This window comes from Lipotes vexillifer, unplaced genomic scaffold (genome assembly GCF_000442215.2).
Source record: "Lipotes vexillifer unplaced genomic scaffold, Lipotes_vexillifer_v1.1 scaffold1081, whole genome shotgun sequence".
Classification (NCBI taxonomy): domain Eukaryota; kingdom Metazoa; phylum Chordata; class Mammalia; order Artiodactyla; family Lipotidae; genus Lipotes; species Lipotes vexillifer.
The window spans coordinates 28,588-41,546 of record NW_006779039.1 but is presented as its reverse complement, the minus strand read 5'-3'; the positions used below and the strand labels follow the sequence as shown (position 1 = coordinate 41,546).

Genomic DNA, 12,959 nt, shown 5'->3' with positions numbered 1-12,959 from the left:
GGGGGGGGGGGGGGGGACAACTAATGTTTTCTATGGTTCTTTACATGGCATTTTTCACATACATGTTCTCAGTGGACCTTCTCAATAATCCTGTGAGGCAGACATTCCTACGACTTTTATCTTTTTTTTTTAAACTATGTGATGCATAGCAGTGTTTTGGGTTTTTTTGTTTGTTTTTTATGTTTTTTAAAAAAATATTTATTCATTTATTTTTTTGGCTGCGCTGGGTCTTCATTGTGGTGTGCAGGATCTTCGTTGTGGCATGCGGGATCTAGTTCCCCAACCAGGGATCGAACCTGGGCCCCCTGCGCTAGGAGCATGGAGTCTTAACCACTGGACCATCAGGGAAGTCCCTACGACTCTTGTCTTACAGGTGAAGACCTAGAGGCTAAGAGAGACTCAATTCTGCACAGAGTGGCGAAGTGGCAGGGGCAGGGCTTCAACTCAGCTTCCCTAAATCCACCTTTTATGCCACTTTCATTACTCTGCCTTGTCTTGCTGAAACAGTTAAGAAAAAAAAGACTTCTGCTTCCCCATGAGAACAACCCTTGAAGGCAGAAAGGGGTAGAATAATTGAAGGTGTACTCTCCATGCAGTCTCCCTGAGAGATCTCTGCTACTCATGTGGCTTTAAATCCCCCATAGAGGGGCCCGTATCTGTTTCTAGCCCTGAGTTCCAGGACACAGTAGCGGCCCTCCCATCTGGATGTCTCACAGTACCTCAAATTCATCAGGTTCCAGGCTGAACTGATCAATTGCTCCTCGTTGTCTCTCCACCCTCCACTCCTGATCTTGGTCAGAAATAGCACACTCTACCCAGGCAGCCATGCCAGAAACCTGGAGAATTATACTAGACACTTCTTTCTCCCTCGCCAGCACCCTTGCCCCAACATCATAAGGATTCCAAGACTTTGAAATCTCTTTTGATCTGCCTCTTCCTCTCTATCCCCACTGCTACTGCCCTATTCCATTCACCATGAAATTTCACTTTGACAAATTCAACAGACTCCTAATGGTCTCTGTGCTTCCAGTAGCAGCCCTCTCAAATCCGCCCGCCTCCAGGTAGATCACCACCAGGGGGATCCAATATGACCATCTACATCCCTCCCCTGCTACCAACCTGCCAATGGCTTCCTGTTGCTTCCAGAAGGGACTGTCAAACCCAGCTGATCAAGAAGATCACTGGGAATGTAGATGGAACATCTTTATATTTTTTAAGTTCCCCAGGTGATCTGAATGAGTCAGCAAATTGGGAAGTAATGGCGTGAGAGGCAAAGTTGACACCCTCAATGATCTGATTCCTGCCTACCCCTCTAGTCATCATTCCTGCCACTTTATCCTCAGCAATGAACATTCCAGTGATCTCAGAAACATACCATATGCTGGCTCACACCTCTGTCCCCCATTAAACTGATCTCTCAGCCTATAATGTTCTTTCTACCTTTGGCCAACCTCTACTGAACCTTCAAAACTGAACTGAGGTGTCAATTCTTCAAAAAGTCTTTCGTGACCTTATCAGGGTGGATTAGCTGTGCCTCCTCTGTAACCCCCATCACACTGCACAGAGTTCTCTATCGTAGCACTTAGCACATTGTGTTGAAATTATTTCCTAGGTGTCTGACTCCCTGGCAAGCCTAAAAGCTCCTCAAAACCAAGGACCACGTTTATCCATCACTGGCAAATGCCTGTAATGTGAGAGGTACTCAGTAAATGTCAACCTGAAATGAACTCGATTTCAAGCGAGGCTCTACATTGACTAACTGGAGATTTGGATTTAGGGAAACTCAGTTCACCTGCTTGGGCCTCAGTTCCCACATCCATAAAATAAGATAATAAATTCCCAGTTTCATTCATACGCCAAACATGTGAATGTCCACTAAGTGCCAGGTACTGGGTTATGTGAAGGTTGAACCAATCAGGTTTTTGTAAACTGTTACACAATATTGCAAATTTTTCTGCAATTTTAGCTTTTGCTTAGTCTCTCTGGACCAGAAATAACAATTTCATTCTATAAAACCAAAGTCTACTAAGCTGTAGTTTCCATTAGGCTCACCAAGGTGTCAGGGTAAAGTCACTCTGCCCAGAGGGAATGGTACTGGCCTAACTGGGATTGGAGGTGCAGCCCAGGAAAGGATAACATACAGAGAACCTGCTCTGGCAGGGGCAGCGCTAATCCTCCAGGGACACAGGAGTAAGAGCTGAGCACCACTGAAGAAAGGTCACTGAGCCCCAATCCTTCTCTCTACTGACCTCTGCCTGACCTGTGCTCAGGTTTCCATGGGAAAGGGTGTGGAGCCTGATGCAGCAGTTTACACTGGGCTCAACAACCTGACTTCCTGAGGCTTATCCAGGACTTCCTGAAGCTTGTCTACTCAGATGAGTACTGGGTCCCCTGAGATATTTTTGGCGATGTCACTGCCAGAGGCAACAGTCTAAAAGTTCAGTCCCACAAAGCCCAGGGAAACCAAATTGATTTGCTGGACCTGAAGAATTTGATCCTAGAGCAGCTCTGGGCTATTCTCTACCAAATTACACTGCTGTTCTTGAGGGCTTGTATCCTGCAGGCCCAGAGGAGATCACAAACGCACTAAAATCCTTGGACTAAAGATTCTTGGACCTGTTCTAATCTCCCACTCTCTCCCATATAGCTGTTCATTCTCTACGGGGAAATTCCAGTCAACAATTGCTTCTTAGAACCCAAAACTCTGCAGGCATCTAGCAATGACAGCATGTGATATAATACCCAATCCCTTAATGCAATCTGATGTCTCATTGGCTCAGAAGTAACTCCTAGCATGGGGGACCTATCAGAAGTTATGCCAAGAGCCAGGCAAAGTGGAGACAGAAGCATTTCCTTTATGTACAGACCCCCGGTAAGCATAAGTCCACTTTCACTGAAGCAGGTTCTTATCAAGCATTCCCTCTGGATACCAGCCAGGTGATCATGCCTACCTCCAAGAAATCGCAAGGTTTGAGCTCTTTGACTAAGAGAAAATAAAAGATGAGACCTGTGCTATCATGTTATTGCACACTAGACATACGGAGCTAGACTTCCAGGATAACATTCGGCCCATGGACCGTCTCAACCACTCATTCAATAAATATTTACTGAGCATCTACTCCATAGCTGGAAAATCAGCCAAAATCTGTCCCTGCAGAGCTCACAGCCTAGTACGGAAGACAGACATATAAACAAAAGAGTTGCAATATGACATTGTATGAAGTCCAGAAGAATCCCAGAGCTGGAAGCCTCAGAAAAGGCTCTCCAGAAGAGGGGACACCCAGACAGGGCTTTCGAAGGATGAAGAAGACAGACAAGGCAGGAGGAAGAGTCTGAGCAGAGGGAACTTGTTAAACATCCCAGAAGAATATTGCTGGAGCCTGAGATAAGATGGGGGTGGGGCATCACGAGAAACGAAGCTAAAGAAGTAGGCAGGAAGCACATCAATATGCCAGGCTGAGGAGCTTGAACTATCTGCTTTAGGAGAGTGAGGAGCCACCAAGGCGACTCTAAGTATTTTCATGTTTTTATTTTGTTGTTACTATTGGTGTTCTTGTTTCGGTTTGTTCTTTGCAGTGAAATGGCCATGACTAAATTTTCAGTTTGGAAAATAACTTCGCGTTGGTGGAAGGGGTTGTGGAGCGTGGTGAGAGACAAGATTACAGGTCACTGAAACCGTCTACATGAGAGCCGATAAAAGCTAGAACAAAGAAGCAGCATGGGGGTACAAACAGCGGATTCAGGGCAATTTCCCAATAGAATAGATTTGGTAAATGTGTGGCTTTTGGGGAGAGGGAGAGAAAAGGAATGATGGCCAGATTTCTATCCTAAGGACCCCAGATCAATGGCATTGCCATCGACTGAGAGGCAGAGCAAGTTTGGGGGCAGCTGGGATGGGACTAGTTCAGTTTAACCATACAGCTGGCAGAGCCACAGGTTCCACAGCCACGGATTCAACAAAGTACATGTCAACAATATTTGAAAAATAAATTTCAGAAAGTTCCCCAAAGCAAAACTTGAATTTTCCATGCTTCGGTAAACATTTACATAGCATTTACATGGTATTTACAAGTATTTACATAGCGTTTACAGTGTATTAGGTATTATAAGTAATCTACAGATTACTTAAAGTACACAGGAGGATGTGCGTAGGTTATACGCAAATACTGTGTCATTTTATATAAGGTACTTCAGCATCCTCAGATTTTGGTATCCACGGGAGTGCAGGAACCAATCCCCCATGGATACCAAAGGGTTACTGTTCTGAGTTTGAAAAGTCGGTGAAATAGAGATGTCCTGCAGATGGTTGGATACATGTGTCTGAAGTTCTCAAGATATTTCAGAGCTAGAAATATATATTTGGGAGTTATAAGTGTGTAAATGATAGTTCACATCTTGGGATTACATAAAAATAACCAAGGCAGAAGATTTATAATGATCACAGAAGATGGTCAAGAAACGGGCAGATCATTTAAGGTAAAAATTAAGGTTTTAAGGTAAAAATAACCTGAGATAAAATAATCAGACGTAAGAGAACCAGGAGAATAAGAGACTGAGAAAGTCAAAAGAGGTTAGAGATCAAGAAGGAGAGAATAAAGAGGAAACAGATGCAAAACACTATGAAAGTAACATAGAACTTGGTAATGAATCGACTCTTCCCTATCCCATTTCTCTTACATCCAGATATGATGACAAGTTGCAAGTTCGGGTGATTAGAAGAATAATGGTATAAATAACAGAATTAGAAACAGAAAGAATAAATAGCTTGGGAGGAAAGCTGATGAGCTTCAGTTAGGATATACTAATTCTGAGATGCAGTCGGGACATTAATCTCTAGTAAGCAGATGGGAATCCGAGACAATCTCAGGAGAAAGCTCAGATGTGGAAGTTACTATTTGAAAAACACCTGTATGAAGGTATCAGTGGAATCAGGGAAATTCTCATGGAAGAGAATATCAAAGTGAAGAGGAAAAGAAAGTATGCAAATGGCCAAGAAGCACATGAAAATATGCTCAGCATCGAGTCATTAGGGAAAAATGCAAATCAAAGCACAAAGAGATGCTACTTCATACCCACTACTACAGCTGTAACCAAGAAGACTGACAATAACAAGTGTTGGTGAGGATATGGAGAAAATGGAACCCCTCCTACATTGCTAGTGGGAATGTAAAGTGGTGCAGGTGCTTTGGAGAAATCAGGCAGTTTCTATGGGAAACAGTTTGGCAGTTCCTCAAAAAGCTAAACATAGAGTAGCCATATGACCCAGCAATTCCACTCCTAGATATCTATCCAAGAGAAATGAAAAATGTTATGTCCAAACAAAATTTTGTACACAAATATTCATAGTAGCACTATTTATAATAGCCAAAAGGGAACAACCCAAGTGTCCACCAACTAGTAAATGCATAAAGAAAATCTGGTATATCCATACAATGGAATATCATTTAGCTGTAAAAAAAGAATTATACTTTATTTTTAAAAATTATGCTTTGGGGGCTTCCCTGGTGGCGCAGTGGTGAGAGTCCGCCTGCCGATGCAGGGGACACGGGTTCGGGCCCCAGTCCGGGAAGATCCCATATGCCGCAGAGCAGCTGGGCCCGTGAGCCATGGCCGCTGAGCCTGCGTGTCCGGAGCCTGCGCTCCGAAGCGAGAGAGGACACAACAGTGAGAGGCCCATGCACCACACACACACACACACACACACACAAAATTATGCTTTGTGAAGGACATTGTTAAAAGAATGAAAAGAGAAATCACAGATTGGGAGAAATATTTGCAAAACATGTAGGATAAAGGACTTGTACCTAAAATATACAAAGAGTCCTTAAAACTCAACAGTAAGAAAACAAACAATCCAATTTAAAAATGGGCAAAGGATCTGGACACTTCACAAAAAAAGACATATGGATGGGAAATAAGCATATGAAAAGATGCTCCACATCAAATATAATTAAGGAATTACAAACTAAAACAATAATGAAATATTACCATGCACTACTAGGATGGCTAAAATCTAAACAACTGACAACACCAAATGTTAGGAAGGCTGGAGAGCAACTAGAGCTCTTGTTCATCACTGATGGGAATACAAAATGGTACAGCCAATTTGGAGGACAGTTTGGCACTTTTTTACAAAACCAAGCATACTCCTACTATATGATCCAGCAATCATGCTCCTTGGTATTTACCCAAACATGTTGAAAACTTATGTCCACACAAAAACCTCTATACAGACATGTATAGCAGCTTTATTCATAATTGCCAAGACTTAGAAGCAAGCAAAATGTCCTTTGGTTAGTGTATGGATAAATAAACTGTTGTCCATCCAGACAAAGGAATATTATTCAGTGCTAAAAAGAAATGAACTATCAAACCTTGAAAAGACATGGAGGAACCTCAAATGCATATTACTAAGAGAAGACAATCTGAAAAGGCTACATACGGTATGAGTCCAACTGCATGACATTCTGGAAAAGATAAAGCCATAGAAGCAGTGGTTTTCTAGAGGTTCTGGGGGAGGGAAGGACTGCACTGCACCAAAAATCCCCTGTGCTCCAACTATTCATCAAAACTATTCTATATGATACTGCAATGGCGGATACATGACATTACACATTTGTCAAAACCCACAGAACTGTACAACACAAAGAGCGAACCCTAATGTAAATTATGAACTTTAGTTAATAATGACGTTTCAATATTGGTTCATCACTTGTAACAAATGAACCACACCAATGCAAGATGTTGGTGGGAAAAGCTATGGTCAGAGGAGTGGGAAGAGGGGAGTATGTGGGAACTCTGTAATATCTGCTCACCGTCTGTTAAACTAACACTTCTAAAAATAAAAGTCTATTAATTTAAAAAACTTAAAGAAAGAACGAAGTACTAGTCCATGTTAATACATGGGTGAGCCTTGGAAACATTACCTTAAGTGAGAGAATCCAGTCACACAAAAGACTACATATTACAATATATGATTCCATTCATATGAAAGGTCTAGAGGAGGAAAATCTATGGAGACAGAAAGCAGATTAGTAGTTGCCTAGGGCTAGGGAGAATTAAGGGGGAAACAGAGAGTGATTGCTAATGGCTATAGGGTTTCTTTCGGGGGTTTTGAAACTATCATAAAATTTATTGTGATGGTTGTGGTGATGGTTGTGAATATACAGCTCTGTGAATATACTAAAAACCACTTTAAATGGATGAATTGTATGGTGTGTGTATTATATCTCAATAAATCTTGATATTGCTAATGAATTTGAAAATCTCAAAAATGGATGATTTTCTAGGAAACTCAGCCAATTAGAATCACAAAGATGTACAAAATATGGGGAAAAAAACCTGTGCTGTTTAAAAATATTTCCTCCAATGAATATAATAGTGTCCAGATAGTTTTATGAGTAAGTTCTTTATAATTTACAAGGAACAGATAATTTCCATCCTCTAAATATAGCTTCCAGTATAGAGGAAAAGAAGGAACTAAGCCCCATTATTTTATAAAACTAAAGTTATCCTACCCACAAAACCTCGTAAACACATGTGCAAAACACAGAGAGAGAGAAGACTGAAGATTAACATCACTTATGAACATAGATGCAAAAATCCTAAATAAAATACCAGCAAACCAAACTCAGCAAGACAAAAAGAATACTACACCAGGACTTCTCTGGTGGCACAGTGGTTAGGAGTCCACCTGCAAACGCAGGAGACACAGGTTCGAACCCTGGTCTGGGAAGATCCCACATGCCGTGGAGCAACAGAGCTCGTTCGCCACAACTACTGAGCCTGCACTCTAGAGCCCGCAAGCCACAACTACTGAGCCCCTGTTCCATAACTACTGAAGCCTGCGTGCCTAGAGCCCGTGCTCTGCAACAAGAGAAGCCAACACAATGAGAAACCTGCACACTGCAACGAAGAGTAGCCCCTGCTCGCCACAGCTAGAGAAAGCCCGCATGCAGCAATGAAGACCCAACGCAGCCAAAAATAAATAAATAAAATTAATTAATTAATTAATTTTTTAAAAAGAATACTACACCATAAGGAAAGAGGAATTATTTCAGGAGTACAATTTAATATTAGTAAATCTAGACACACAGTATATCACAATAACTAGCCAAAGGAGAAAACCTGCATGAATGACAAAGAAGTTCTTAAATTTCTTAAGAAAATAAGAAAAAATATCTACAGCAGAACAGAAAATTGGGCAAAAGAGTAAAGAATAGAAAAAGAAAAAGCAGCTTCACTGGTAACCAAATAAATGTAAATTTTAAAATAGGATATTAGGGGACCTTCAAGATGGCGGAGGAGTAAGACGTGGAGATCACCTTCCCCCCACAGATACATCAAAACTACATCTACATGTGGAACAACTCTTACAGAACACCTACTGAACGCTGGCAGAAGACCTCAGACTTCCCAAATGGCAAGAAACTCCCCATGTACCTGGGTAGGGCAAAACAAAAAAGAAAAAACAGAGACAAAGGAATAGAGACGGGACCTGCACCAGTGGGAGGGAGCTGTGAAGGAGGAAATGTTTCCACACACTAGGAGCCCCTTCACTGGCGGAGACGGGGGTGGCGGCGGGGAAGCTTCTGAGGCACAGAGGAGAACACAGCCACAGGGGTGAGGAGGGCAAAGCGGAGAGATTCCCACACAGAGGATCAGTGCCAACCAGCACTCACCAGCCCCAGAGGCTTGTCGTCTGCTCACCCGCCAGGGCTGAGGCTCGGGCTTTGGAGGTGAGATCCCAGGGAGAGGACTGGGGTTGGCTGCGTGAACACAGCCTGAAGGGGGCTAGTGTGCCACAGCTAGCTGGGAGGGAGTCCGGGAAAAAGTCTGGATCTGCCTAAGAGGCAAGAGACCATTGTTTCTGGGTGCACGAGGAGAGGGGATTAAGAGCGCCACCTAAACAAGCTCCAGAGATGAGCACGAGCCGCGGCTATCAGCACATACACCAGAGACGGGCATGAAATGCTTCTGTAGCCACCAAGAAGCCTGTGTGCGAGCACAGGTCACTATCCACACCTCCCCTCCAGGGAGCCTGTGCAGCCCGCCACTGCCAGGGTCCCGGGATCCAGGGACAACTTCCCCAGGAGAACACATGGCGCCCCTGAAGCTGGTGCAACGTCATGCCAGTGTCTGCCACTGCAGGCTCGCTCCACTTTCCACACCCCTCCCTCCCTCCCCACCGGCCTGAGCGAGCCAGAGCCCCCTAATCAGCCTGTCCATTAACCCCCTCCTGTCTGGGCGAAGAACAGACACCAGAGGGCGACCTACACGCAGAGGCGGGGCCACATCCAAAGCTGAACCCCAGCAGCTGTGCGAACAAAGAAGAGAAAGGGAAATTCCTCCATGTGGCCTCAGGAGCAGCAGATTAAATCTCCACAATCAACTTGATGTACCTGCACCTGTGGAATACATGAATAGACAACGAATCATCCCAAAATTGAGGTGGTGGACTTTGGGAGCAACTGTAGACTTGGGGTTTGCTTTCTGGATTGAATTTGTTTCCTGTTTTATGTTTAGCTTAGTTTAGTATTTAGAGCTTATTATCATTGGTAGGTTTGTTTATTGATTTGGTTGCTCTTCCTTTTTATATATTTTTTTTCCTTTTTCTCTTTTTGTGAGTGTGTATGTGTATGCTTCTTTGTGTGATTTTGTCTGTATAGGTTTGCTTTTACCATTTGTCCTAGGGTTCTGTCTGTCCGTTTTTTTGTTTTTTTTAGTATAATTTTTAGCGCATGTTATCACTGGTGGATTTGTGTATTGGTTTGGTTGCTCTCTTCTTTCTTATTTTTATCATTTTTTATTTTAATAATTATTTAAATTTTTTATTTTAATAACTTATTTTATTTTATTTCATTTCTTTTTTTTTCTCCCTTTTCTTCTGAGCCGTGTGGCTGACAGGGTCTTGGTGCTCCGGCCGGGTGTCAGGCCTGAACTTCTGAGGTGGGAGAGTCGAGTTCAGGACATTGGTCCACCAGAGACCTCCAGGCACCATGTAATATCAATCGGCAAAAGCTCTTCCAGAGATCTCCGTCTCAACGCTAAGACCCAGCTCCACACAATGACCAGCAAGCCACAGTGCTGGACACCCCATGCCAAACAACTATCAAGACAGGAACACAACCCCACCCATTAGCAGAGAGGCTGCCTACAATCCTAATAAGTTCACAGACACCCCAAAACACACCACCAGACATGGTCCTACTCACCAGAAAGACAAGATCCAGCCTCATCTACCAGAACACTGGCACCAGTCCCCTCCACCAGGAAGCCTACACAATGCACTGAACCAACCTTACCCATGGGGGGCAGACGTCAATAACAATAGGAACGACGAACCTGCAGTCTGTGAAAAGGAGACCCCAAACACAATAAGTTAAGCAAAATGAGAAGGCAGAGAAAGACACAGCAGATGAAGCAGCAAGGTAAAAACCCACCAGACCAAACAAATGAAGAGGAAATAGGCAGTCTACTTGAAAAAGAATTCAGAGTAATGATAGTAAAGATGATCCAAAATCTTAGAAACAGAATGAAGAAAACACAAGAAAGGTTTAACAAGAACCTAGAAGAACTAAAGAGCAAACAAACAATGATGAACAACACAATAAGTGAAATTAAAAATTCTCTAGAAGGAATCAATAGCAGAATAACTGAGGCAGAAGAACAGACAAAATCAACAGAATACACTTTCTTCTCAGGTGCTCATGAAACATTCTCCAGGATAGATCATATCTTGGGTCACAAATCAAGCCTCGGTAAATTGAAGAAAACTGAAACCATATCATGCATCTTTTCCAACCACAACCCTATGAGACTAGATATCAATTACAGGAAAAGATCTGTAAAAAATACAAACACATGCAGGCTAAACAATACACTAGTAAATAACAAAGAGATTACTGAAGAAATCAAAGAGGAAATCAAAAAATACCTAGAAACAAATGACAATGAAAACACAATGACCCAAAACCTATGGGATGCAGCAAAAGCAGTTCTAAGAGGAAAGGTTACAGCAATACAATCCTACCTCAAGAAACAAAAAACTCTCAAATAAACAACCTAACTTAACACCTAAAGCAATTAGACAAAGAAGAACAAAACAAAACAAAAAAACCCCAAAGTTAGCAGGAGAGAAATCATAAAGATCAGATCAGAAATAAATGAAAAAGTAATGAAGGAAACAACACCAAAGCTCAATAAAACTAAAAGCTGGTTCTTTGAGAAAATAAACAAAATAGATAAACCATTAGCCAGACTCATCAAGAAAAAAAGGGAGAAGACTCAGATCAATAGAATCAGAAATGAAAAAGGAGAAGTAACAGCTGACACTGCAGAAATACAAAGGATCATGGGAGATTACTACAAGCAACTCTATGCCAATAAAATGGACAACCAGGAAGAAGTGTACAAATTCTTAGAAAAGCACAACCTTCCGAGACTGAACCAGGAAGAAATAGAAAATATAAACAGACCAATCACAAGCACTGAAATTGAAACTGTGATTAACTCTTCCAACAAACAAAAGCCCAGGACCAGATGGCTTCACAGGTGAATTGTATCGAACATTTAGAGAAGAGCTAACACCTATCCTTCTCAAACTCTTCCAAAATGTAGCAGAAGGATGAACACCCCCAAACTCATTCTAGGAGGCCACCATCACCCTGATACCAAAACCAGACATCACAAAAAAAGAAAACTACAGGCCAATATCACTGATGAACACAGATGCAAAAATCCTCAACAAAAATACTAGCAAACAGAATCCAACAGCACATTAAAAGGATCATACACCATGATCAAGTGGGGTTCATCCCAGAAATGCAGGGATTCTTCAATATATGCAAATAAATCAATGTGATACACCACATTAACAAATTGAAGGATAAAAACCATATGATCATCATAATAGATGCAGAAAAAGCTTTTGACAAAAGTCAACACCCATTTATGATAAAAACCCTACAGAAAGTAGGCACAGAGGGAACTTACCTCAACATAATAAAGGCCATATATGACAAACCCACAGCCAACATCGTTCTCAATGGTGAAAAACTGAAAGCATTTCCACTAAGATCAGGAACAAGACAAGGTTGCCCACTCTCACCACTCTTTTTTTTTTTTTTTGCGGTACACGGGCCTCTCACTGTTGTGGCCTCTCCCATTGTGGAGCACAGGCTCCGACGTGCAGGCTCAGCGGCCATGGCTCACGGGCCTAGCCACTCTGTGGCATGTGGGATCTTCCCAGACCGGGGCACGAACCCGTGTCCCCTGCATCGGCAGGCAGACTCTCAACCACTGCGCCACCAGGGAAGCCCTCACCACTCTTATTCAACATAGTTTTGGAAGTTTTAGCCACAGCAATCAGAGAAGAAAAAAAAATGAAAGGAATCCAAATTGGAAAAGAAGTAAAACTGTCACTGTTTGCAGATGACATGATACTATACATAGAGAATCCTAAAGATGCCACCAGAAAACTACAAGAACTAATCAATAAATCTGGTAAAGTAGCAGGATACAAAATTAATGCACAGAAATCTCTCGCATTCCTATAAACTAATGATGAAAAATCTGAAAGAGAAATTAAGAAAACACTCCCATTAACCACTGCAACAAAAATAATAAAATACCTAGGAATAAACCTACCCAAGGAGACAAAAGATCTGTATGCAGAAAACTATAAGACACTGATGAAAGAAATTAAAGTTGATACAAACAGATGGAGAGATAGACCATGTTCTTGGATTGGAAGAATCAACATTGTGAAAATGACTATACTACCCAAAACAATCTATAGATTCAACACAATCCCTATCAGGCTACCAATGGAATTTTTCACAGAACTAGAACAGAAAATTTCACAATTCGTATGGAAACACAAAAGACCGTGAACAGCCAAAGCAGTCTTGAGAAAGAAAAACGGAGCTGGAGGAATCAGGCTCCCTGACTTCAGACTA

At 42.1% G+C, this 12,959-nt stretch overlaps 1 non-coding gene across 1 annotated transcript; it reads right to left on the bottom strand.

Annotated features, from left to right (window-relative positions):
* Positions 1–275: 275 nt before the first annotated feature.
* On the bottom strand, positions 276–348 carry TRNASTOP-CUA (transfer RNA amber suppressor (anticodon CUA)). Its single transcript has one exon. It is a non-coding gene; the product is annotated as a tRNA-Tyr (tRNA).
* Between the last annotated feature and the right edge of the window lie 12,611 nt (positions 349–12,959).